Genomic DNA, 26,290 nt, shown 5'->3' with positions numbered 1-26,290 from the left:
GATAGAGATCATAAGTAGGCAGAGAGGCAGACAGAGAGAGAGGGGGAAGCAGGCTCCCGGCCGAGCAGAAAGCCGGACGTGGGGCTCGATCCCAGGACACTGGGATCATGACCTGAGCTGAAGGCAGAGGCTTTAACCCACTGAGCCACCCAGGCACCCTGAGTAATGAGATTTTCTTGCAGTAACCACAACAGCAGGTCTTTTAGAGAGACCGGGAGAAGGGAATTTGGAGGTTCTTTGAAAAAGTGGTTTACCTGGGGAGTGCCTGGGTGGTTCAGTGGATTAAGACGCTGCCTTCCGCTCAGGCTCAGGTCAAGATCTCAGTGTCCTGGGATGGAGCCCCACATCGGGCTCTCTGCTCAGCAGGGAGCCTGCTTCTTCCTTTCTCTCTGCCTAACTCTGCCTGCTTTTGTGATCTCTGTCTGTCAAGTAAATAAATAAAATCTTTAAAAAAAAAAAAAAAGTTTACCTGAGGAGAGACATGGCACGTGTCTACACAGACAGTGGCGCCAGAAGAGGAGGAGCAGTGCTCAACCCTCACCGTTTCATCTCAGATGGAAAGAAAATCCTTTCAGGGAAGGCTCTCCGCCATCACATATTTTCTATTCCTGTTTTGTAATGCCAGTGCTTCTCCCAGTCTTTCCTGAACCTTCCGCCACCCTCCAGATGGAGCTTTATAAGAGAGAATCACACGCAAGGAAAAGTGGATCCCAGAGCCCAGAGAGTTTCCCAGTGTCCTGGAGAAGCTGGGAAGTGTTTCGGGCAGGGCCCCAACACAGTTCAGGTGGCATGCCCCAGTACCAGGAGAGTTCATTTACTGATATGTGGGAAAGGTGAGAGCCCAGGAGAGAGCCCAGAAAGGAACACAGAGCCTTGGCTGCAGGGTGCAGGGAGGGAGGGGACATTAGGCCGAGGCCGCTGATGGAGAGGTCACGGAGAGGCCCCCCTGGAAGAAGGCTGACACAGGATACAGCCAACATCCGGTGGTGCTCTGGTGATGTTTCAGTTTCACCCTCACTGTTCCAAATAAGTTTTTCCTCAGTACTGTGGCCCAGCAGGAAGTAGAGCTGGGCCCAGGGGTTGGGCTTCTCTGTGACACTGAAGACACCCCAGTGGGTACACACTGCTGAACAAGAGGAAACACTTCCTGTAAAAGAAAGAGAGAAAGAAAGAAAGACAAAAAAAGGAGATTCAGATACAAATGAAGAAGATTTAGTCATGACTGAAGCACACGGGTTAAGAAACTGCTTTATGGTCATCCGGGAAATGATCTTGGATCCTAAATCAGGATGCCAAGCCTGAAGGACTTATTGCTAAAGACCTACATGGCTCTCCTAGGAGGGGAAATTAAGGCTAATGTGGAAAATGGAGGTTTCCTGCCACCTACATTTTTAAAAAATTATAATTTCTGAAGGATTGCTTTGTGATCACAGCACTAATTACATTATATACATGATCTCTCGATGCTCACAACAATCCTGTAATCTAGGTGCTATTTGTTCCACTTTGGTTCAGAGAGGTTAAGCTACTTTTCCAAGAACACATAACTGCTAAATTCTATAGTTTGAATTCAAATATGGAAAGGTTTTCCTCCAAAACCTATATATGAACTATGACAGAGACCAAGTCCTTTCTCCCTGCCCCCCACAAAAGTAGTCCTAAAACGTATCTGAAAATGCTATTTCCCTCTGAGGTTTTCAGGCTAGGCCAAAATACCATTCTGCGTAAGAGTCCTAAAATTTTTATTCTCTTTTATTGTAAAGCCATGTTTCATACAGTGAGAACTTTCCAGTAGCAAACCATTTCTTATATACTATTAAAAGAAAAAAACAAGGCGCAGAACAACATTATGGCTTTTGAACAGAAACGTGTATGTCTGCAGATAGATACCTGTTTTAGGATATATGCTTTTTTGAGGGGTCATTGGCACATAGCATTATAGTAGTTTCAGACATACAAAATAATGATCTGATATTTGCATATATCATGAAATGGTCACCATGGTAAGTCTAGGTACCATCCAGCACCACACAGTTATAAAAAAAAAAAAATGTGTTTCTTGTGTGATGAGTACTTTTAAGATCTGCTCTTAGCAACTTTCAAATATGCAGTAGAGAATTGTTAATCCGAGTCACTATGCTCTGCTAGGATATCTTCTTTTTTATCATGAGGAGATAAAAAGAGGGTGAGGTGTAGGGGAATCTTTTCACCTTTCATTATGTATATACAGTTCTATACAGATTACAAGTGAGTTAAGTGGATGGAGAGGTTGTGGTACATAGTTTGGTTTGTTTTTATACTGCCTTGGATTGAAAAATGGAATTAATATTCATTGTTTTCACAGTTATCTTTTGGAAGTCACTCCTGAAATGTTTTTCTAACTTAAGAAAAAGTAAAGCAGGTGAAAAAGATTTCCTGATGAAGTTTCCCTCTCTCAGGATTCTGATAAAGAGCATAATTTAAACTAATAATTCTGTGTATCGCCCTCCACCTGAAAACTCACAGGGAGCCTCCAGACTACCCCAAACAAAAGATTTGTGTACTTGAACCAAGCCCATATGTATTTGGAGCCCAAATCATCTTGCTTTGAAAAGTCAAGAGAATGACTGATGATAGTACTGAGAGACAATAGGACCCTGGGACACTTGGTGAATTTGGCAACTTTCTACCCTTTGTGCGTGCCAAAGGAACAGAGTTTTCCCGATCCTGTATTCTTAAAAAATGGCTTTGCTGCTTTATAAAAGTGTTTCACCTAAATACTTCAACTGAATTTACACTGGAATTTAGAAAATTTGAAGATAGAGTACTTCACATAAGAAAAATAACATGTTTTCTTGGCTTAAAAAAAAAAAAAAAGCACAGTACTCTCACTATTCAGTTAGGAGACATTTTCCTAAACCTCCCCAGAAAATACATTTCACTTGTTGGTAGTCCTATTGCATATGATTATGATGAATACTTTTTTAAAAATTTATTTGTTTGAGAGAAAGAATGCGAGCAAGCAAGTTGAGGGAGGGGCAGAGAGTGAGAGTGTCAAGCTCTCTCCCTGCTGAGCAAGGACCCCCAACCTGGGGGGCTCAATCCCAGGACCCCGAGATCATGGTGTGAGCCAAGACCAAGAGTCAGACGCTTGACGGACTGAGCCACCCAGGCTGAATACTTTCTAACAGCTATTCTGAATATGAAGTTGGAAGCCTTAGCAGCCAAAGGATATAATTTATAAGACTCCCTTTGAGGCGGAAGTGGAGCTCAGATGGTGGGCTATCAAACAAACAAAGAACAAACAGGGTTTCAACATATGTGCTTCCGAAACGTGCCACCTTTGACTGGAGTCCTGCAGGCTGAGAAGCAGTTAACACGACGGAGGAGGGAGAGAGTGGGAAGTGGTGCAGACAGAGCACCACTGAAGTTCTCAGTCAGGAGGGAATATCGCAGTTAGACCAGAAATTGGAAGAAGACCGTGGAATGCAGATTGTTGAAGGGACAGTGACTCCGAAAGGCCATGGCAGTGTAGACCATACAGAATATTTTGGCCTCTGTCCACAGGCTGATGGGAAATTATTGAAAGGTTGTCAATGTGTGGGGGAAGATTCTAAATGAATCGTCAAAAAGTTGGTGGCCTGATCTTGTTCCTTTGGAAGTAATCCTCTTTTCATCATGGCTGTTTGGCCATTTTTGTTACGACATATGTAGTGTGGATTAGTGTTCCTCACCAACTGTGGAAAATTCTCAGCTGTCAGCTCCTTAAGTGTTTCCTCTTTCTCATTTCCCATTTCCCACTTCTTCATTGAGAATTCCAATTCAACCTGTTAGATCTACATACCCTGTGCTATTTGTTTCTTAACCTCTTGGTCAGGTTTTCCTAGCTCTTTTTCTCTCTGTACTGCATTCTGCAAGATTTCCTTAGAACATTCTTCTAGTTTATCCTTCCTTCCCTTTCAATTCTAAAGGTTCTACTTACCCTTTAAAAATTTACTTGTTCATCCTTTTAATTATCCTAGTCCCTGCTCATATCATCTAGTTTTTCCTCAAATTTTATTTATTTTGTTTTACTTTTATTTTGTGATCATTGTAGATTCTCATGTAGTTGTGAGGAATAATACAAGGAAACCCCATGTATTGTTTACCCAGTTTCCTCCAATAGTGACATCTTGCAAAACTGTAGTGGAGGGTTACACCAGGACCTTAATTTAAAAAATATTTATATTATATTGCCTTTTAGTATTCTGTGTCTGATAAGGCCAACAATAGAAAAGCCTTTATAGGTTTTTTTTTTATATATGATTTTTAAAATTTATTTCATTTTATATATTTATTTTAGAGTGATTGAGAGAGAGAGAGAGCACACATGAATGGTGGGGAGGGGAAGAGAGAGAGAATCTCAAGCAGACTCCCCATCGAGCGTGGAGCCTGTCACGGGTCTTGACCTCAAGAGCTTGAAATCATGACCTGAGCTGAAACCAAGAGTCAGAGGCTTAACTGACTGAGCCACCCAGGCCCCCAGGGTCTTCTTCTTCTTCTTTTTTTTTTTTTTTTAACAATTTTCTTATTTCTTTTGGTTCCTGTTCACAGTGGCTTACTTCCTTTGTGACAATGAACTGTTTTTATTTGGTTCTGTAAATAGGGGGATTGATTTGAGCCTTTGGATTGAAGTGGCATTCCATCAACCAGGACTTGTCTTGGATTCTGGCCAGCTCATTGTGGCACTACCACCCCAAGTCTCCTTTACATTAAATTCCTGGCTGGAGGTATTTTGGAATGACCCAGACAGTTTGAATTTCAGTTGCAAACCCCCATGCAGGCTGTGCGGTGGCTGTTTAGAAAGGTGAGGTCTGGGCCTCCTGGGTGGTTCAGGTGACCCTGCCTTCAGCTCGGGTCATGATCTCCGGGTCCTGAACTGGGCCCCACGTGGAGCTCCCTGCTCAGTGGGGAGTCTGCTTTTCCCTCTCTCTCCACCTCTCCCCTTGCTGGGCTCTCTCTGTTTCTCTCTCTCTCTCTCAAATAAATGAAGTCAAAAGAAAGAAAGAAACAAACAAACAAACAAACAAAGGTAGGTAGGTAGGTGAGGTGTGCTGGAGATGGTGGGAGTCGGGCTCCCATGTAGTTCATGCCGCAGGGACAGGGACAGTGAGCTCAGAAGAGCCCTTTACTGGATTTAATGCTCTGCTGTTACTACCTTAAAATTCTTGATAATTTTGAATGAGATGTCCTGCATTTTCATTTTGCACTGAGCCCCATAAATTATGAAGCTGGTCATGGAAGGGGTATGGCTCTTTACCGAACCCAGCTTTATATATAGGCTGATATCTCCAATTTTGTGGGACTTTTTTTTTTTTTTCTTTCTTGTACTCTGTAACTGGTAAGTCCTTTAAACTTCAAAACTCATATTTGAGTAGTTTGGGAAAAGCACCTTCCGTGTTCTTCTCACTCCATGTTCCTATTTTAGCTTTTGTCCTGAATATACTTCACTGTTTTTCCAGGTCATCAATGCTTTTGATATGATTATTTAAAATATATATTTTTTTCACTTCAGTGAGAGCAAACCAGGTGCTTAGACTCAAATTCTGCTGGGACCAGAAGCCTGGCCAGTGCCCCAGTGCTGACCCCATTTCCCTTGAAAACTCCCCCCTAAGGTGCACTCTTCCACTCATAGGATCACCAGCCTCCTTCCAGATCATGCTTCATCCCCTCCTGCTTCAAGCTCCACATCTCTGCAATCCTAATTTGGTCTGCAGGGCCAGCACCAACTATTTCCTCTCCTATATGTTGGTTAAGGCACAGACCCCATCCCCTGATTCCTTTGGGGTTTACTCTTTTGATTCTCAATAAGCCTTTCTTCTATCAAAAGTCTCTGGTTTTGCAAATCCAAAGCTCTTTCAAAAATCTGTGTTGTGGGTGCCTGGGTGGTCAGTCCTTAAGCGTCTGCCTTTGGCTTAGGTCATGATCCCTGGATCCTGGGGTCGAGCCCCCTCATCAGGCTCCCTGCTCGGCGGGGAGCCTGCTTCTCTGTCTCCCACTTCCCCTGCTTGTGTTCCCTCTCTCACTGTGTCTTTCTCTGTCAAATAAATAAAATCTTTAAAAAAAATCTGTGTTGTAAAAATTTTAAATATATTTAGAACTTTGAAAAACAAATACTGATTTTTTTTTTTCCTTTTTGCTTTCCTACTGTAACAGTCCTGATCCTTCCTTGGGGAAAGGCCACCTCTGAGTTAATGGGGGTGCTGAGGTTGAACACAAGGGAACAACAAAGCAAACCTTGCTCTATGGCTCCCGATCGTGTCCTGCACACACCGTGGCTTAAGTTCTGGCTGTCTCTGAGACCAGCTCCACAGCTGGACTTCCTAGTTAGAGGGGAAAATAAATTCTGGTTTGGGTATGTAAGAATTTGAATTCTTACCTTCCAGATTAAAGACTCTCAACTAATGCAATGGTTAACCAGATGTTGGAGAGCTCTGAACCCCTTTCTCAAGAAGTTAAGAGTGGAGTCCCAGCGAGTTCCAATGCCTATTTATTTGGTGGAAAATAGCAACAGGCAAAGCCGGTTTGGGACACTTGAAGTGTGATTTTAGATTTAGCTTTCATTTCAGGAGAGAGGAAATGTCCAAATGTCAAGCAATGGAAATACCTGTCAGTGGTACTTCCTGGAAAGCAGAGCCGGAACAAACATGGTCTACCAGTTGGTGGCAGCCTAAGTCTACATCAGATATTTCAGGCTCTTCGTGGGCTACCCCTAGTGGTGGCCGAGATCTCCTGGAACCAGTAAGAGTTCATTAAGATGGGATGGGCTGTACTTCTCACTTCTGCTTTAAATTTGGATACACTATGTTGATCCAATTTAATAGGAGCATCATCTTAAGTAAAAGTTGAAGGAAAAAGCCTCAGCAAAGCATTGCCTTTGTTTTTTTTTGTCTTAACAATCGATGTAAGTGCTCTGAATATATTTTTCTAAATGCTCGGAGTCTTGTTCCACCAGAATTCATTCTTTCTTCTTTTTTCTTTAACAGACTTGGGACAAAAATTCATTTTAAAAGTTCTCCTTTTTCCTGACTTTCTGGATAGCCAACATAAGTCCTTCCATTTTTTTCACGATTTGCTTTCCTTTCCTTTCTATTATCTGCTCCGAATGAGATCTCCCAGATTTTGAAGGGTCCCTCTCATCCTTTGAGTGTTCTGGTGGTTGCTTTGCACCCCTCAAGATAATCTCCTCCTTGGAAACAAAAGTTCCATGGCTCCACCTTCCTTGTTTCCTTCAGAGGCTGGTTTCCTTTTAGTGTTGAATATAAACTCAGTGTGAGAAACAAGCATCCTAAAAGATGCTGTAATAGAGAAACATTGGCCATTGTAATCTACCACCAGGATGATTATCTCAGATGCTGGCTAATGGCAGCCTCAGGCCAGATACCTTGAGGTCATGCTTGGTCCAGGGTGGCAGGAGAAAGCCTTCGTGGCTCACATACCACCCTCTGTGGGACCTGCCCCAAGGCCACACACAGGGAGGGGGAATGAACTTTTACAATCAGAAACATTATATTCGAGCCTAAAAAAATTGGTACAATAGTCCTCCCTTAACCAAGACCCCCAGGTGACTGAAACTGCAAAAGTACTGAACCCTATAGAGACTGTTTTTTCCTATATATACACACAAATGATAAAGCCTAATTTATAAATTAGGCACAGTGAGAGATTAATAATAATTAATAGCAAAACAGAATAAATATAACAACATACTGTAATAAAAGTCAGGTGAATGTGGTCTCTCTCTCCCTTTCTCTCAAAATATCCTATTGTCCTGTACTCACTCTTCTTCTTAGCCGCCGCTGCCGCCACCTCCTCCTCCTCCTCCTCCTCCTTCTTCTTTTTCTTTTTAAGATTTTATTTTTAAGTAATTGCTACACCCAATGTGGGGCTTGAACTTAAAAACCTGAGATGGAAAGTTGCACACTCCACTGACTGAGCCAGCCAGGTGCCTGCCCCACCCTACTTCTCATGATGATGTGAGAGGCTACCATGCCTGTGCAATGAGCTGAAGTGAGGTGAATGGCGTGGGCAGTGGAACGTAGCGTTAGGCTACTACTGATCTCCCGACAATGCATCAGAAGGAGAGTCACCTGCTCCTGGACCACAGTTGACTGTGGGTGACCGAAATCGCAGAAAGCAAAGCAATAGGTAAAGGGAGACTACTGTATACATTTCTTACAATTACTGACAAATTGTATTTATTTCTGCCATCTTCTTGGTGATGTCTTCCATATATTTTTTGCTTGTTTCTTTTTTTTTCCCTCCTGATGTGTTTCAGATTTTTTTTTCTCTCTACTTATACATTATACACTCTAGTTGTATTCTTTTAGTGGTCACCTTTAAAATTATATGTATAATTTAACAAAGCTCCAAGTAGAATAAAATGCAGATTCTGCTTTCCAAAAATATAGGAATCTTAAAAATTTTACACCTCTAATCATTCCCTCTTGGTTGACCTACTATTGTTGTCCAATATTTTGGCTCTGTCTTCTCCATTGGAAAATTGTTATTTTAAAATGGGATACTAAAAATATGTAATATCGCTTTAAGTATATATTTCATGGATAATTATTCTGTGTTCTATGTCTGATAATTCCAAGATCTGAAATCTTACTGAGGTCTAGAACAGTTTGTTTGTTTTGTTTTTGTGGTTCTGGTGAGTCTCACTCATGGTATAATGTTTCCTGGGGCATCTGGTTATTTTTTACTATGAGCTCAGATTTTAGTAACCCGCGGGAGCTTGATGAGGGTTTTTCTGTCTGGAGAGGATGTACAAATGTACCAAGACTGACACTCACCTGGGAATCACTTCATTTCTAGGTTCAGGGTGTCCCCCGGCTAAGCAGGGAGTATGGCTTGGAATCCCAGATCCTCAAAAGGGCAGGCCTCTGATTACAGATCCTTAGAGAAGAAGTTGTTACTGTCATTTTTTTCCCCAAAAAGCAGTATTTTTTTGATTATTTGACTGACGGCTTTTGGCAGTGCCTTTTGCTTGAGGCAGATTTTTGCCCAGCCCACCAGTTCATTCCACTGAGAATGTGACATCTTCAGGTGTCTTGGCTGTATGGAGAACAGGGGGCATCTCAGGTTTAGCCCTGCTTCTATGTTTTCTGGTTTTTTATGTTTACTTACTTATTTTTTAAGATTTATTTATTTACATTAGAGGTGGGGGAGGGGCCAAGGGAGAGAGAATCTCAAGCCGACTCCGCACTGAGCATGGAGCCCAACATGGGGCTTGATCCCACCACCCTGAGATCGTGACCTGACCTGAAACCAAGAGTCAGATGCTTCACGCACTGCACCATGCAGGTGCCCCTCTGGTTTTTTATTTTTAAGATCATTGCCCTTTGGGCTTACCTTCAGGTCTTAGAAGTTAAGCAAGCCACGAAAAGGTGTACTTGCTAGAATTTATCCTTCATGTAGATGGTTTCAGTGGGATGGCATTTCAGAACATGGCCCTCTCCTCTCTCTCCTAGCTTCTCCAGGCTGCTCTGCATATTCCTGTCACCTGGGAGGACTTTGGGCCTGGAAGCACTGAGAAGCTGCATCAGTTCGCTGAGAACCATTTGGGTGACAGTGACATTGAAATAACCACAGAGCCAAAGCCAAGATGGTAAGGAACATTGAAAAACAGAGAGGGGAAAAAAAAAAAAACAAAGGCAAGAAATCCCTAGCCTAAAGAGCAAGCACTCCACTGAGAAAGATAAGAATGAAATGACACTTAAAAATATTTCCAAGATAATCTCATAGGTCATATCACCACCTTGTACCACATCATCATGAACATCGCATTAGCCATAACCAACTCATGTGGGTTCGTTGAAGTAACAGCAGAGAGTGCTAGAAAGCTTCAGCATAGCCTCGGGACCCCGGTACTGCCACTGGAATCCGGAGTAAGCCTGCCCTGCAAAATTCCCATCAACACATCATTCCATCCTTCTCAAGCCTTCGTCTCTCCATCCTCAAGGAACACATGAATCATCGCCACCTCCGATGACAGGATAGCCAACACGCACCTGACAACTTCTGCTAAAATAACTTGTTGCAAATGAGTTGTTAATGGCTTTAACAACAGTTCGCTTCCTAAAGACTTTAACTCTTGTTCCTATCCTAATTTTCAGGTTTACAAAGTAGAGAGACCATCATAATATGGCAGTCACCTTTTACTGTGATCAGTGCAGTACTGACCTTCTTCTAAGAGGTAGAAATTCTGGTGTCGAATGGCATGACTCCAAGTCCAAACAAGTAGACCCTATTGGACTTCCAGGATAATAAATGAAAGCCTACATAAGAGGAATTTATTCTGAAAGATAATTACCCTTGCCTAGAAGTCCTCTGTCTTAAGATTAATGAAATGTAAAAGCAACTGCTGTATCCTAAGAAGCTTTCACCAAAAATAACCAGTCAAATAAGAATCATGTGTCATTTCCATAGCACGTGAAGATTACAAATGACATTATATAATTTTTTTAAATAATGATTCATAAAGTACTGTCTCTTACATGAGCTATGCAGTGTTAAGACTAATGCTGAACACTCAGAAATAGTCTATGATGCCTCATGCATCAGGATCACTGGCTTCGGAAGAGAATGAGCCCCTTTGGCAGCAGGCCTAGTCCAGAGTCAGCAGGACACCAGAGAGGTGACCAATGCCTAGCCATTGGCCTTGGGAAGGCAGATGGTTCCAGCCAAGCCCTGGGATTGGCACACTGACTCAGTCAAGCACAAAAGGTGTTCTCAGTCACAGAGAGACCTCAGGGTGTGCACAGGCTCCTGGGGAGGCCAAGCAAATGCCTTCACAGAGTTCAGTCTGCCTAGGATATATCTGGGCTTTTGGTGAAGTCTAGGAACAACTGAAGCCCAACTTGGAGTCTGAACTCAAATCAAAACTAGGGTCTTTCTACACACACACACACACACACACACACATACACACACACACACACACACACACACACTCCCAGAGTGTGTTAAAGTTCCAGTTCTCTTGCTGTTGTCTTACATCCGCCTCTCCACCATCTTTCTCTGCCTCCTCTGTGTCTCTGGAAGCTGACCTTTAGATTGCCTCGTCAGGGTCCCTTGCCCTTTAGCTTTTCGGTTGGTGTGGCTACTGAGAACATTTGCAGACTATCAGAAATCAGAAAGAGAAAGAGGAAGATCTTTTTATTCTCTCTGCTTCTTTCCTGTGTTGCTGTAGCTCTTCATTCCATGGTCACAGATCTGGGTAGGCAGTTTGCCTTCTGAGGGTCCCAGCTCTCTCTAGACTCTGTAACAGTTATCTCCCTTTGCCCCTTAAGGACAAGGAGTATAAAGGCTTCTCTCTCTTGCCAGCCCCTTGGTGCTTTACCTTCCTTCAATGGTTCCCTTAATTCTGCTCCCCGTGCCACCACTTCTTAGTTAAACCCTGGGAGGGTGTTGGCTTTCCTGTTGGTATCCTGACTGATGATATATATGCCTTCCCAAAGATTTGTGTGGGCTCCAGAAAGCCTTATGGTCACATGTTCACTGCTGCCCAGGCATTTCTGCTTCTCTACGTTATAGATCTAAACAAGAAATAGCTTCTTTAGTGGTTTCTAAACAAAGCAAAATTTAAAATGTAACAAGGCATTCATGAGTATAATAAAGTTTACTAGAAAGTTGGGGGCAATGGCAAGTAGTCCTATCACATGCTTTACAGTCAAGTTAAAAATCCACATTAGTCACATGTAACCAAGTGTTTTGGACCATAGACTCTGGAGTCAACTCTATTGACCAAAAGCCATCTCTTCCACTTTCTAGCTGCTGTGTGATCTTGGGTAAAATACCTAATTTCAGGGCGCCTGCGTGGCTCAGTGGATTAAAGACTCTGCCTTTGGCTTGGGTCATGGTCCCAGGGTCCTGGAATCAAGCCCCGCGTCAGGCTCTCTGCTCAGCAGGGAGTCGGCTTCCTCCTCTCTCTCTCTCTCTCTACCTGCCCCTCTGCCTACGTGTGACCTCTCTCTGTCAAATAAATAAGTAAATAAATTTTTTAAATACCTAATTCCTCTGGACTGCAATCAATTTCTCCCTTCCCCGTCTGTCCCTCCCTCCCTTCCTTCCTTCCTTCCCTCCTTCGTCTTCCCTTTGTTCCTTCCTTCCATCCTTCTATCCTTCTATCCATCCTTCTTTCCTTCCTGCATCCCTTCCCTCTCTTTTGTAAATTGGGGTGGTCATAACTCCTACCTCCCAGGGTAGTTGTGAGTAAGTTAGTATATATAAAATTCTTAGACACCTGGCCATAGACATTCCCCAGATGCCTTCTCAGCTGGGTTTCTTTGTTTCTCTCTGGGTTTTTATCAACTTGGAACCCTCCTTTCTCCAACTTCCCATTCTCTTCTTCCTTTCACTTGTTTTCTCCAGGACTACCCCAAGGGTTGGTGGGGGTAAAAGGGACAACTTTTTTGCCAGGGCTTTGTCTGTATAAACAACTTGAGTCACTGAAAATCAGCCTGTCAGCCCCATGCTGGCTGCCCAATTTTATGCAGTTCCATGTGAGAAATACAGATACTGGAGATGATCTACTTGCCAACCTCCCTCCTGGAACCGGGACCCAGCCCCAGGAACCCCAGAAGACCCCCTCGGCACAAAGTCGCCCTGCTCCTCAGGGCATCTAGTCAATCACATATGGGGGGTGGAGGGTAGAGGATCAGAGATTGCCCCCAAAAGGGAGGAAAAGGAACCAGAGCCCATGGAGAACCTAGGACTTTATACAAATCCTAATCTGGGCTCAGGCACCCCACCAAGAAGATTCTGCCAACCCCATCAGTCCCAGGCACTAGAGGATGACTTAGATGATTTTGAGGAAGTCGGCAGAGATTGAGGCCTCCTGAGGTGCTGGCTTGGTCTTCTCCTCAGTTCCTTCCTCCTGGATGTTCCAGGGGCGTCTTCTTCCTCTATAAGGCAGAGTAATAGAACATTCCATAGTCCCAGGTTTCCATGGCCTCACCAATCAAGGTGCTCTGTGGACGAAGAGGACTTCCAGCTCACAGGACCTAATCTCCCTACAAAGCACATATAGTGATAAACCTTTGGTAGTGACAAATAAGAGAAATAAGAAGAGAAAAATTACCCCTGATTCTACTTCTGTTACCAACCAAGATTGCGTGGCCACATTGAGACTCGTGAAACCATATGCCAGCTTAAACAGATAAACCTAAACATGCAGATACAGAAATATGTTTGTAGTAATAAGACAGGATGCCCAGTGAAATTTGAATGTCATGTCAACAGTGAATCATTTTTTAGTATAAGTTTATTTCATGCAGAGTCTGAGACATATTTACAAAATTCTTACGGATCTGAAACTCATGTTTAACAGGGCATCCTGTAGTGTTACTTGCTAAATCTGACAACCCATTACTAAGTGAAAAAAGCAAGTTGCCAAACCTGATTTTTAGATTGAGCCCATAAATGTAAAGAAAAATTAATTTATACATAAACATGCTTGCCTAGACACAGACAGACACTCATAGATAAAAAGCTATGGAAGACTTTACCAGAACTAGTGCTTCTTGGGTTAAGAAACAGAAGGGAGGGGAGCTTTTACTTTTCACTTGACTCACTTCTATGTTATTTGTTTACATTTTTAAGCATGAGTTTACTTTTTTTTTTTTTTTGAAGATTTTATTTATTTAGTTGACAGACAGAGATCACAAGTAGGCAGAGAGGCAGGCAGAGAGAGAGAGGAGGAAGCAGGCTCCCTGCTGAACAGAGAGCTCAATGCGGGACTCGATCCCAGGACCCTGGGATCATAACCTGAGCCGAAGGCAGAGGCTTTAACCCACTGAGCCACCCAGGCACCCATGAGCTTACATTTTTAAGCAAAGTAATTTAAAAGATATAATGATGGGAGCCTGACTGGCTCAGTCAGGGGAGCATGTGACTCTTGGTGCCGAGGTCATGAGTTCGAGGCCCATGTTGGGTGTGGATATCACTTAAATAAATAAATTTTTTTAAAAAGATGTAATGAATGTAATGTGGGTGAAAATACTGATGAAATAAATGAACAAGCAAAATGTATAACTGTATATACAGTATAATTACATCTGTAATGATTAAAAACCCTATGCAAGAACATAGACTAAAAAAAGTTGATGGTTCTATACACAGTGCTAGGGGCTTCCATGTATAACATCAGTCCACTCAAATGGTAGGTGTGTGACTCTGCTGTTTGATTTGCTTCTCCCTCCTTTAGATCACCTCCAGTTTACCCAGGGAGACGGGAAAATTGGACATCCACAAAAACGAGAGGGTCTCCTGGCAAGGCTTCAAGCTGTGAGTTCATCGAGCAAGTCCAGGGTGACATTACGTACGTGTTTAGTAAGTGCTCATTTAGTACCATGGCATCACCAAAGATGTTCTCTGAAGAGTGAAAAACTTGGAAGGCCCTTGACACCATTTTATTTTATTTTTTCAGTAAGTTTTCTATTTTAATTCCAGAATTATTAATGTGCAGTGTTATATTAGTTTTAAGTATACAATACAGTGATTCAACAATTCTACCCTTTTCTCAGTGCTCGCCATGATAAGCATACTCTTATTTCACCCATCCCCCAACCCATTCCCCTCTGGTAACCATCTTTTTGTTCTCCATAGTTAAGAGCCTCTTGGTTTGTCTCTCTCTTTTTTCCCCCTTTGCTCATTTGTTTTGTTTCTTAAATTCTACACATCAGTGCAATCATATGGTATTTGTTTTTCTCTGACTGACTCATTTCTCTTACCATTATACTCTCTAGCTCCATCTGTGCTGTTGCAAATGGCAAGATTTCATTCTTTTTTATGGCTGAGTAGTATTCCATTGTGTGTGTGTGTGTGTGTGTGTGTGTGTGTGTATAAATTGGTCACTTCTTTATCTATTCATCTATCAGTGGACACTCAGGCTGCTTCCATAGTTTGGCTATTATATATAATATTGTAATAAACATAGGGGTGCATGTATCCCCTTAAATTCGTGTTTTTGCATTATGGAGGTAAATACCCAATAATGTGATTACTGAATTGTAGGGTAGCTCTATTTTTAAATTTTTGAGGAACCTCCATACTGTTTTCCACAGTGGCTGCTCCAGTTTGCACTCCCATCAACAGTGCAAAAGGATTCCTTTTTCTCTGCATTCTTACTGACACTTAATTGTTTCTTGTATTTTTTATTTTAGCCATTCTGACAGGGATGAGGTGATATCTCATTGGGGTTTTGATTCACATTTCCTTGATGATGAGTGATGCTGATCATCTTTTCATATAATCTATTGGCCATCTGGATTTCTTCTTTGAAGAAATGTCTGTCTGCTCATGGCTTCTGCCCATTTTTTAATGGAATTATTAGTTTTTTGGATGTTGAGTTGTTATCAGTTCTTTTTATATTTTGGATATTCGCCAAAATATATATTGGCTATATATTGGACATGTCATTTGCAAATATCTTCTCCCATTCAGGAAATTGCCTTTTAGCTTTGATGATTATTTCCTTTGCTGTACAGAAGATTTTATTTTTATATAATCCCAATAGTTTATTTTTGCCTTTGTTTCCCTTGCCTCAGGAGACATATCTAGAAAGATTTTGTTATGGCCAATGTCATAAAAATTACTGCCTGTGTACTCTTCTAGGATTTTTATTATTTCAGGTCTCACATTTAATTCTTTCGTCCCTTTTGAATTTATTTTTTTATGTGGTATAAGAAACTGGCCCAGTTTTATTATTTTGCATGTAGCTGTCCCATTTTCCCAACACTTTTTGTTGAAGAAACTTCTTCTCATTGTGTTTTCTTTCCTACTTTGTTGAAGATTAATTGGTCATTTAATTGTGGGTTTATTTCTGGACTGTCTGTTCTGCTCGATTGATCCATATGTCTATTTTTTCCAGTACCACACAGTTTTGATTACTACAGCTCTGTAATATAAAGTATTGAATATTGAAGTCTGGAATTATGATAGCTCCAGTTTTGTTTTGTTTTTCAAGATTTCGTTGGCTATTGGGGGTCTTTTCTGGACCCATAGAAGTTTTAGGATTGTTCACTCTAGCTCTATGAAAAATTTTGATAAGGACTGCATTCAATGTATAGATTGCTTTGGGTAGTATAGACATTTTAACAATATTTGTTCTTCCAAGCATAGAATGTCTTTCTATTTTTTTTTTCTGCTATCTTGAATTTCTTTCATCAATGTTTTATAGTTTTCAGAATACAGGTCTTTCACCTCTTTGGTTGTTTATTCCTGATATTTTGCTATTTTGGTGCAATTGTAAACAGTATGGTTATTTAATTTCACTTTCTGCTGCTTCATTATTAGTGTATAGAGATGCAGCAGATCTCTATACTATTCTATATCTTGCAACTTTACTGAAATCATTTATAACTTCCAAGATTTTTTGGTGGAGTCTTTTTTTTTTTTTTTTTTTTTTTTTGGTGGAGTCTTTAGGGTTTTCTCCTTAACACCAAAACAAAGTAATTTCCATTTACTATGAAAATATTTTAAATTGGGTTCCTAAGATACTGGGGGCGTTGTTATATATAGGAAGCATCATATAAAACTTCAGAACCTTAGGCTGTAACTACTATTGGCAATGTTATATGTTTAACTTAATCTCTATAGATGGCACGTAGCTATGAACTTGACCAAGTAAGCTTTTTGGCAAAAATCATGCCTTAAAACTTTCCGGATCTGTGTACTTCTCATCCTCTTTGATAACATACTTTCATTTCTTGACTCCTCTAGCCTCCTGCCCCTCAAAATAGGTTGTCAGGCAGACCATTTGTTCCCTTTGATTCTATTTTTAGAATGGCTTTCCTTGGGACAGGGTCATTAGAGCAGCTGCAAGACTGATTTCTGTTCATCTGTAGCAAGAAAAAAAAAAAAAAGAAGAAGAAGAAGAAGAGGAGGAGGAAAGAAAAGACCTTCACAAGCGAGGGGACACAAATACCCTCCCTGAACTACTACAAATGCAACTCTAAGCGGGCGAGCCCTGCTGGTCAAGAGAGGTAGGGTCCTTTTCTTCAAACCAGTTGGTGCTGGATTGGGGGATATTTGTAATAAAAATGTGGGCATAAAAAAGGAAGTGGACTAACTTATAGCAGTTAACATTAAAAATTACTTTTTAAGGATATATTACCAGAAAGCATTGAAGAATAGAAAGGAAGGATTTACATATGCCTTTGCTAGGTTGAATCAAGAAGGACTCAAATATATGTTCTGCTCTCAAGGAGTGAATAGGCTGAGACACAGGGAAGCAAGTGATGAATTTTATATTTAACAACTAATATTTTTGTATGCCAACTGCGTGCCGGTGCTCTCCTAAGCACCTGAACCTGTTTCACTCATCTTCCCAACCCCTCTGTGAGGGAGGCTGCTGGGAAAACAGACAAGAACTGCAAGAATCAGGCAATTACCAGGAGATTAAGTGACATTAAAAAAATATGAAATTTCATTTCTTCATTCCCAGGCGTGGACTACGTAAACTAATTCCAAATACCAGCTAGATGGAAGCTCAGGGGAAAGGAGGGCATGTGTCCACTTGCTGGGTATCCCATAACCCAACCTGCTTCCTCCTGCCAGCAGCAGCCCCAGCAGGCCGCCGGTGCCCCTGTGCTCTGCCCACAGGATCCAAGACCGTTCCCAGCGCTTCCCTCAAATGGCCATGAGCAGTGCCTCGGTTGACGTTTCTGAGATGAGGGACAGAAGGAGAGGGTCAGTCCGGAGCCAGAGAGGCAGGTAGCCAGTGACGGTTGCTTCATTAGAGGTAACATGTTTAGCTCTAAGTTAAAGTCCACAGTAAGCTATTTTTACCCCTGGCTACCTCAAAGGAACCTTATTCTGCCCAGAGAGTAACTCAGGCACAATCTGGCTCATGTAATATGACCTCAAATTGTATTAAAATGCTTTCAACTCATGAGTGGCTTTAGGGCAGAGTTGTCAAAATAATGAGCCCCTCCACAGGCCTCCTCTCTGTGGATGTATTGTTTTTAGATTTTGCTTCCCAGGTAAAGCTGAGCAATAAATTTGGGACAGAGACCCTCCCTCGGGTCTCCGGTATCCCCCCAAGGCCCGTGGCAGCACTAGGACACAAAGCGCAAGTTCAAAACATCTTGACTGAATTTATCACTGAGACGGAAGTGTTAATTCATTATGGCGTGTCTTCATGTTCTAAGGGAAATCGAAAAGACGCCAGCATGGAGGAGGTATCCCATTTTTTCCTGGTTGGCGGGCAGAGAGTGACAATCTCCCTTTACACTCTCCCCTCACACTTTCCCCTCCCCGCCGGAGCCTGCCACCTGTTCTGGAATATCATCATGCATGTGGGATTACCCCCAACGAGCCTTTTTAGACAGTGTTTTGTCATGAACTATAAGTAGCAGTGATCCAAAAGAGAGGTTAGAGATGCATTTACTCCTCATCCCTTCCCTCAATACACCCCTTCCGTCCGTACAAGAACAAGAACGCGGTGCTGGCTTCTATCGCTGAGGAACACCCCGAAGGAGTGCTTTTCTGAGACGTTCACCCAGCTCCTGGACGTCACCCACTGGCATGGCCGTGCCCGCCATTCACGAAGGATCTGTTGAGCAGTCTGTGTGGGCCAGCAGCTGTGGGAGGCACAGGATGAGTACAATACAGACATTTCCCCGGGGGACTTAGAGAACAGCAGGAGAAATGATACGCACAATTGTAATGCAAAGCAGGAAGGGATAAAATGCTGAGAGAAAGAGACACACAGGACATAGGAGGGCTTTCGAGAGAACAGTCCCGATGTTTCGAGGGGAAGAAGGCCTTAAAGGCACCTGAGCCAGGCCAAAGCAAAAGGTAGGATTTAGTCCTGTGCAGTCAGGACCTAGCAGGGAGCTGCAGAAGTTGAGGCACAAGGTCAGGCATCGTGTGGACATGAGAATTTGATGTCATCAGCATGAGGGTCCATCAAGGGCAATAAGAGGAAATTAAAGTCAGACTCCTGTCAGATCAGGAACCATGTCAAATTACAGCTTACACAGTTAGCCTTACTCCAGGGTCAGTGTTTGGTGCTTAGCAGTGGCATTCAAGGTGCATATGAAGGAATTTGAACGTGGGGCCCTCCCGGGAGGCAGCTGCATGAAACTACCTCTGGGTGCTTCCCAGGCGGAGCCAGAGGGCAAGGGAGCTTCAAGGCACAGTGCCCAGCGGGGAATGGTAGATCGACATCTGGTGGGGCACAGAGATGTCCAGCCTGGCTGACCCTGTACCCCATGTCACAGGGCAGCAAATGGAGGCATGAGAGACCATGTTGTCTGGTGCTGAGTATACTGTCATCCGAGGCAGGATCTGAACTCAGGTGCATCTGACTTCAGAGCAGGTATTCTTGAATTGTCTTAGCCTTGACTTCCTTGCAGAAGCGTTGCATCCATTAGATAACACAGACACGCAATTTAATTCCCATGGCACCCTCTTCGTTTCAGCAACCAACCTTTGGGTCATGGTGGAAGGTGATCCAAAGAGTTGGAAGATGTTACTGTGAAGGGACAGGGTGGGTCCTCCGGGCTTGGTAAAGGAAAAAGAGAATCCAGAAAGGCACCAGGCATCTTTAAAATTAATGAGGGGTCTAGGGACCAGAAGAGGAAAAAAGAAAAGCCGATTATAATAATAGCATCTTGGTAAGTGCTACTCAATGTTGAAATACTTTACTTATGTTATCTGAATTTTCACAGCAGCTCAATGAAATGGGAATAATTAATATTGTCCCTGGCACAGAGAGGTTCATTAACTTGCGTGAGTTCACACAGCCAAGAGAGTGGCAGAGGCAGGATATAAAGCCAGGAATTTCCGACTTTAGAGTCTGTGTACAGAATCTTCACAAACTATCTCTGAAAGATGTCAAGTAAGCATGAAGACATACTCTCTAAATACGGAATAAGACTCATTAGGATTTTGGAGGTTTGTGCTTACTACAAAATCACATAGCCTGTGGCTATCTTGAGATGGCTTTTTCCAAGGTAACCATTCATTCTTTATGTCAGGTCAAAGTTTGCTTCCTTTAATTTGCCTCCACAAACATACCGCCAGGGCCTCCCCACCCAGACACTGTTGTTAGCTCTGGCCACTGCTCAGACCCACCTACCTCTTGTTCCTGGCACTAAGCAGTCATGTTCCTGGCCCTTTAGGGCTAGCAGAAAAAAGACTCAATTTCTGGAAGCAGGAATTTCAAGGGTCCACTTAGACATTTCCCCACCCCTTGTCTTCAGTAATAGCATTTTCCTCCCAGGGGCTTCAAAACTTTGAATTTGGAAAATTTAATCTCTCACGGCATCTCTTTAATGTTGGTAGGGCCAGTCAACACTGGGGTATACCTGGCTCTAAGTTCTTTATTCGTATTAGCTCATGTATCCTCAGAAATAACCTGATGAGATGTTACTATAGTTATCTCCAATTTGCGGGTAAGAAAATAGGTTCAGGGAAATAAAACAGGTTATTTTATCTCTTGTTCCCTGGTCAGATAAATGTTGGAAGCAGGCAAAAATCTGTGTTCTCCACTCTGCACATAAAGTTAGGGCTCATTTACGGTTTACTGGAGCCCTGGGAAGTCCCATGATGCTGAATATTAACATGATCATATCTCTGCTTGGGGGATGGTTGGTAGCCTTCATTCTTGATGACATGCCAAAAAGCATGGAACCACAGTTAAATCACATTTCAAAGTCACAGTCATAGACCTGAAGGCTTATAATGCATCTACCCACAGCACCATGTTACAGGAGGCAGGAAAACTGACCCAAATCACTTGGAGGCATTGGCAGCACATGCCCCCGTTGCCATGTTGTAGAACCACCCTACCTAAGACGGGAGCCCCAGAGGGGCGGGGATTTGTGGCTCCTGAACAGTAGCTTCAATAGCAAGCTCCACAAGACACCCTGTGGTTGAGCTTTATCTCTCCTTAAATCTCCACCTTCTTAGCAAATGGCTGTATTCTCTGTGGAATCAACTCTGATATTGACCAAATATTGACCGATATTGATCAAATTGACCAAATGAACAATGCTTAGTTTTTATTTTTGTAGTCAAATGCTCTACCACCGGGCTATACCCCCTTTGGTTTTTATTTTTATTTTGTTATGGACAGAGGCAGAAAAAAAAAACTCTATTCAGATAAACTGATTTGTATACTCAGAAAGAAAAATTAAGAGAAAGAGAAAAGAAATAACAACTTCCCATCAGTGAAATTCCCCTTTGTGCAAAGTTTTGTAATACTATCTTAGTGCCCTAGTCTGAGTATTTCTTTAGTGTAAGTCCCTGGAAGTAGAGTTGTTGTGTCAAAGGATATGATGGGAAGGCTTCTGCAGTTGACCTTTGGACAACAGATTTGAAATGTGCTGGCCCACTTATATGCAGATTTTCACAGCACTGAAAATGTATTCTCTCTTCTTTATGGTTTTATTAATTAACATTTTGGTTTTATTAACATTTTTTTTCTCTAGCTTACTTTATTGTAAGAATACTGTGTATACAAAAAGCATACAAAATATGTGTTAATTGACTATCTTCATGATCAGTAAAGCTCCTGATCAACAGAAAGCTATCAGTAGTTAAGCTGTTGGGGAGTGAAAAGTTATACTGGATTTTCCACTGTGAGGGTGGTCGGTGCTCTTCACCCCCCTCGCCCGCAGTGCACAAGGGTCAGCTGTAATATGCTTCACCAAAACCGTCCTCCAGAAAGGTGTCGTCCAGCATTCCAGAAGACCTCTGCTTTCCCACGCTTACCCATGCTGGTATTATCCAGACGCTTTTGAATTTTACCCCTGGAATGTGTTCAGATTCTGCTTGGTCTATTTTAATTTCCTCGGAGGGTCTGCAATGCACACATTCTAGCCCCGTCTACCACTCTGATCCCGTTTCACACTCTAACTCATCCCTGCTCAGCTCCAGCTCTGGGGGCCTCCTTGCATTTCCTTCAGCATCTCCTGCCTCTACGCCTTCTTTGTACATGGTGCTCCTTCCTTCTGGAATCTCTCTCCCAGGTTCTACCTGGTGGACTCGTACTTTTCCTTCAGCTCTGCACTTGGCTATCTCTTTCTCAGGAATGCCATCCTTCTTTCCCACATGAAGATCAGACCTGCATGCAGTGCCCTTCAGAGTACCTCATAGTGGGTTGAGTGGTGAAACTCAACCCACTATGTGATTTACTTATTAAGGTTCTATCTCCATGACTAAATTTGAGCTCTGTGAACCCACAGTGTTCTGTTACTATTGTTACTGTTGTATTCTTAGCCTATGAGTGCCTAGGGCATGTGAGACACCCAAGAAATAATATTTGAGTAAATGAATTAATGAATATTAACAAACCAAGAGAACTTACCTTCATGCTACTGTGACACAGGGACTATAAGTTAAACCCCACTAAATAGACTGATTGGTGAAACCCTGGAGAGTCTTCTTAGGTCTCAGAGATGTTTTCATTTAAAGAGTTCTCCCTTAATTACTTGGAACCCTTCTGAGTGCCTTCACTATATCCCTCCGTGACATTAATACCTAGACCCACCCCCCAACTTTTTCCATTGCCCTTGCTCTGTAATCTAACCACCGACTTTCTTCCCATCTCAATGAAAAATTCTGAGATCCCACTCCAGTGACCAAGGAAGACCTCTTTTCAGAGTATTTGACCATCTTCCTGGCTCAGATATAATCTGCTATAGCCCAGAGGCCAAATAAAGAAAACAATGGTCTGTGTGTAGACTGGTGAGTACACAACACTAGCCAACAAACCAAGCCCTACTTCTCTGCAACATCTCCTCAGTGATTTTTTGCCTGAACAGTCACTTACTTGTCAAACCCTGAATGTAGCTTCTGTAGAAAAAGAAGATGACATAGATTTAGAAGCAACCCAAATGAAAATGAACCCAAATGAAAAATGAGGCCTTTTCCCTAATTTCTCCCATCAGAGTAGATCTGCTTGACACTGGACCACAATTCAAGTTCATGATATATTTGGTACAACCCAAGAACCAAGCAGATTTGAGGGTTTATGTCAGGAGACGCAAACGGACTACCCCTAGGCTGAATCCAGCTCCCCAAAAAGCTTATGTTTATCCAGAACAGCATGTAAGTGACTGAGAATGTCTGCAGGCAGGGCGTGCTTTCCCCAGCCCATCGTGGCATCTCCACATCAATGCTGTTCCCACAGAGCAGCCCACACCCGCTTCTCACACACACTGGCTATCAGGGAGTCCCTGGGATAGAACGCAGCAGATTATACTGATTTTCCCACTGCCGATAACAATGACTACTCTTCCCACACATATGTTTTCCTTTATTTGTTATTGTGAGATCTTTTTACCTCTCCCTGTTATTTTAAGAATTCTTCTAATATTTTCTTTCCAGTCTTTCGTCCCCTTTCATCATACATCCCTTTCTACTGTTCACTTGGCCACAAAATCCAATTGTTTTGGAGCCTAGCCATTAGCATGGGCTCCAGCTTGAATCATGAGATGAGGCTTTATTCTGGACTCTGCCCTTGATAAGCCATGTGGTGCCGGGCAAGTCACCTTGGAGCCCCAGCCCCCACCTGCCCATCCCAAAGTGAAGAAATAGGCATAGATGACCTCACTTTTCCTACCGACTGTCACGTTACACCTCTGTGATTTTTTTTTTTCTTTTGGTCACAATCCAAGTAAAAGAAAATGTCAGGAGAAGGGTAACATTCACTTCATTTACTCAACAATTATTAGTTGAACAATGAGTAAGTGCTGGGGATAGAGCAGTGAGTAAGACAGGTGAAGTCACCGTCTCCACTAGAGGGAGAGAGTAAGCAAATACACAGGTTGTCAGATTGTGGTACCTGCTTTAAAGGAAATGAAGCACAGTTGCTTCATAGAGAGCTACCGAGTGGTGACTGATGAGGCCAGGGAGGGCATCTCTGAGAAGAACACACCTGAGCTGTGACCTGAGAGAAAGGAAGGGGTGAGCCCCACGAGGAAACTTCAAGGCAGAGGGAACAGCAAGTGCAAAGGCCACGAGGCACATTTAAGGAACGAAAAGCCGGCCGATGAAGAGTGCCAAGCAAAGGGATAGAAGGTACAAGGAGAGGGGAGGGACAGAGGAAAGGTCGGGTCACGCAGGGCCTTGCAGGCTGGGAGGAACGGGATGGTCTGAAGGGTCATAAGCAGCGTGGTGTCACAGGGCAGACTCTGAGGCTCCTGAGGGGGTGTGAGTGGGGGCTGGTCAGCACCAGCAGAGCTGTGTGAGGAAAGCAAACCTGGTTCTATTTTGGAGGCGGGCCTGGCAGGACTTGCTGACAGGCTGCGGAGATCCAGGCAGGCAGCAGGAATTCAGAATCACCCTTGGGGGTTTTGGACTGAGGGGCCAAATGGACATTGTGGCACAGAGCTGGTGTCAGGAGATCCCCAATCACAAACATGAAGCCCAATGACCTTTCCAGTCTTTTCCTGACATCTCCCTGCTCACCTTATAAACACCAGTTAAGACAGCTTTGTTCTTCCATTCCACACATAGTTCCTAACCGCCTACTACAAGCCACTTTTGAAGTAACGTGGCTGTTTGGTTACTTTGAGTATGGTTGGTTTAGACCACTTCAGTGGGAGCCCACTTAACCAGTAGTCAAATCTACCGATGAAATGAATTCTTTTCTGAGCTTTGGCAGGCTATTTGCAACGAAGGAAGATGTCTCAGCTTCTTACCAGCTGGGAGAAAATAGTTTGGGTTCTCAATCTGTAATATTCTAGTAATTCACAGGAGAGAGCCAAGATAAGGCTCGGGAATGCCTTGCCCTTGTCAAATTCTGTCCAGCGGCACAGCTCAGCTCTCCACGGAAAATTTCATTTGCTAGAGAGGAAAGGCACACATTCAGGGGATGCCTCTGGTGTCTGTCGTGGTGTCTGTTAGTTAAGGGCTGTACTCAGTCTGATCAGCTCCTTAGAACTGATTGTGGGCACAGGTCTGAGTATGCTCCACACAGTGGTTTTGTGTGTTTTTGTTTTTAATTTTTTTAAAACATGTTTTTATTTATTTTAGGGAGAGAGTACATGAGCAGGGAGAGAGACAGAGGGAGAGAGAATTCTCAAGCCGACTCCCTGCTGAGGATGGAGCCCTGGGCTGGGGGGCGGTGTGCGCAGGGCGGGCTTGATCCTAGGACTCTGAGATCATGACTTGAGCTGAAATCAACAGTCGTCTGCTTACCCCACTTAACCCAGGTATCCCACGCACAGTTTTTAAATATTCAAACCTGCAGCTGAGATCATCACTTAGTACAACCTCCAGTCATATATAGTTATGCTACTGAATTATCTGAGACCCTTCCTAACTGGGGCAAAAGAAAAGTGAAGCCTGTTTAGCTGTCTTGAAAGGAAAAGAAGTGAAATCTTGACCAAATTCTGACCCATTTGGGTCCTAAAACTCATAAATTTGGTTATTTTATTCAACTCACGAACCCTGACTTGTTCAAGTGTATTAATATTTCTGCTCTCTTAGGATGATCATTTTAAGAGGCTTCAGATAAACAGGTACAAAGTCATTATTGAGCTTGGTTTGCTTCCAAATGGCAAAAGCCTCATCTAGACTTTGAATATTTTCAGTTGGCATTTGCAGATATTTCTGCTCATTTCCACACAAGCAAGGGTGGAATCCCAAGCTCATGTCCCAAGTTCACTCCCAGCACTCGTCCCTTGAAAGGCTGCAGTTGTCCAGAAAATCTTTTATTTTTCTTGGCTTGAGTGGCTCACAAAGGCTTCCTCACACTCCAGATCCGACCTTCCAATACTCCCCAAATGATGGCCATTAGACGAGGGAAATAAGGTATTAGGTATATGTTTTTTCCCATTGTAGGGAATTTTGCTAAAGCCAGGAGGAAAAGGGAAAAGTTGCTACCACATCCTGCAGCCAGAGGCAGCCGCCTTCCCACAGGGTGATAGAGAAGCCCCCATTCGAGAACTGCTCCCTAACCTACCCACCTCTACCCCCATTCTTTATAGGATAGCCAGGTGGGAGAAGGGAAGATGGTCTCCTCTCCCCAAACTCTGGACAGGAAGGGAGCCTTGCCTCTCTTTTCCTCTGTTTAAATCAATCCACCCCAGCCTGGCAGAGCTGCGGGGGTCAGAAGAGGGGCACCCTAGGCACCCACCATTTGGCACAAGTCTCCCTTGGAGGGAGGGGAACATAGAAGGAGGGTCACTAGGACTGGCTACCTCTCTGCCTGGAATCCTTCTTTATACATGTCTCCTTCTGGCCATTCATTGCTCAGTTCAGACATCACTCTTCAGGGAGCCCTCTGGATCTTATGCTCCAGAACACG

The 26,290-nt window shown here is 43.0% G+C and overlaps 1 long non-coding RNA gene across 2 annotated transcripts in view; it reads left to right on the top strand.

Moving 5' to 3' along the window:
* The window catches only part of LOC309864060, an 81,356-nt gene extending 66,822 nt beyond the window's left edge, over positions 1–14,534 (top strand). For both annotated transcript variants that reach the window (XR_014311363.1, XR_014311364.1), the window contains exons 4-5: positions 9,495–9,631; positions 14,231–14,534. This is a non-coding gene — a long non-coding RNA (uncharacterized lncRNA). The remainder of the gene's footprint in view (positions 1–9,494; positions 9,632–14,230) is intronic.
* Positions 14,535–26,290: the final 11,756 nt, after the last annotated feature.

The sequence above is a fragment of the Mustela nivalis genome, assembly GCF_964662115.1.
Source record: "Mustela nivalis genome assembly, chromosome: 5".
Lineage (NCBI taxonomy): Eukaryota > Metazoa > Chordata > Mammalia > Carnivora > Mustelidae > Mustela > Mustela nivalis.
Note: the sequence above shows the minus strand (reverse complement) of the source record. Positions and strands in the feature narration are given on the sequence as shown.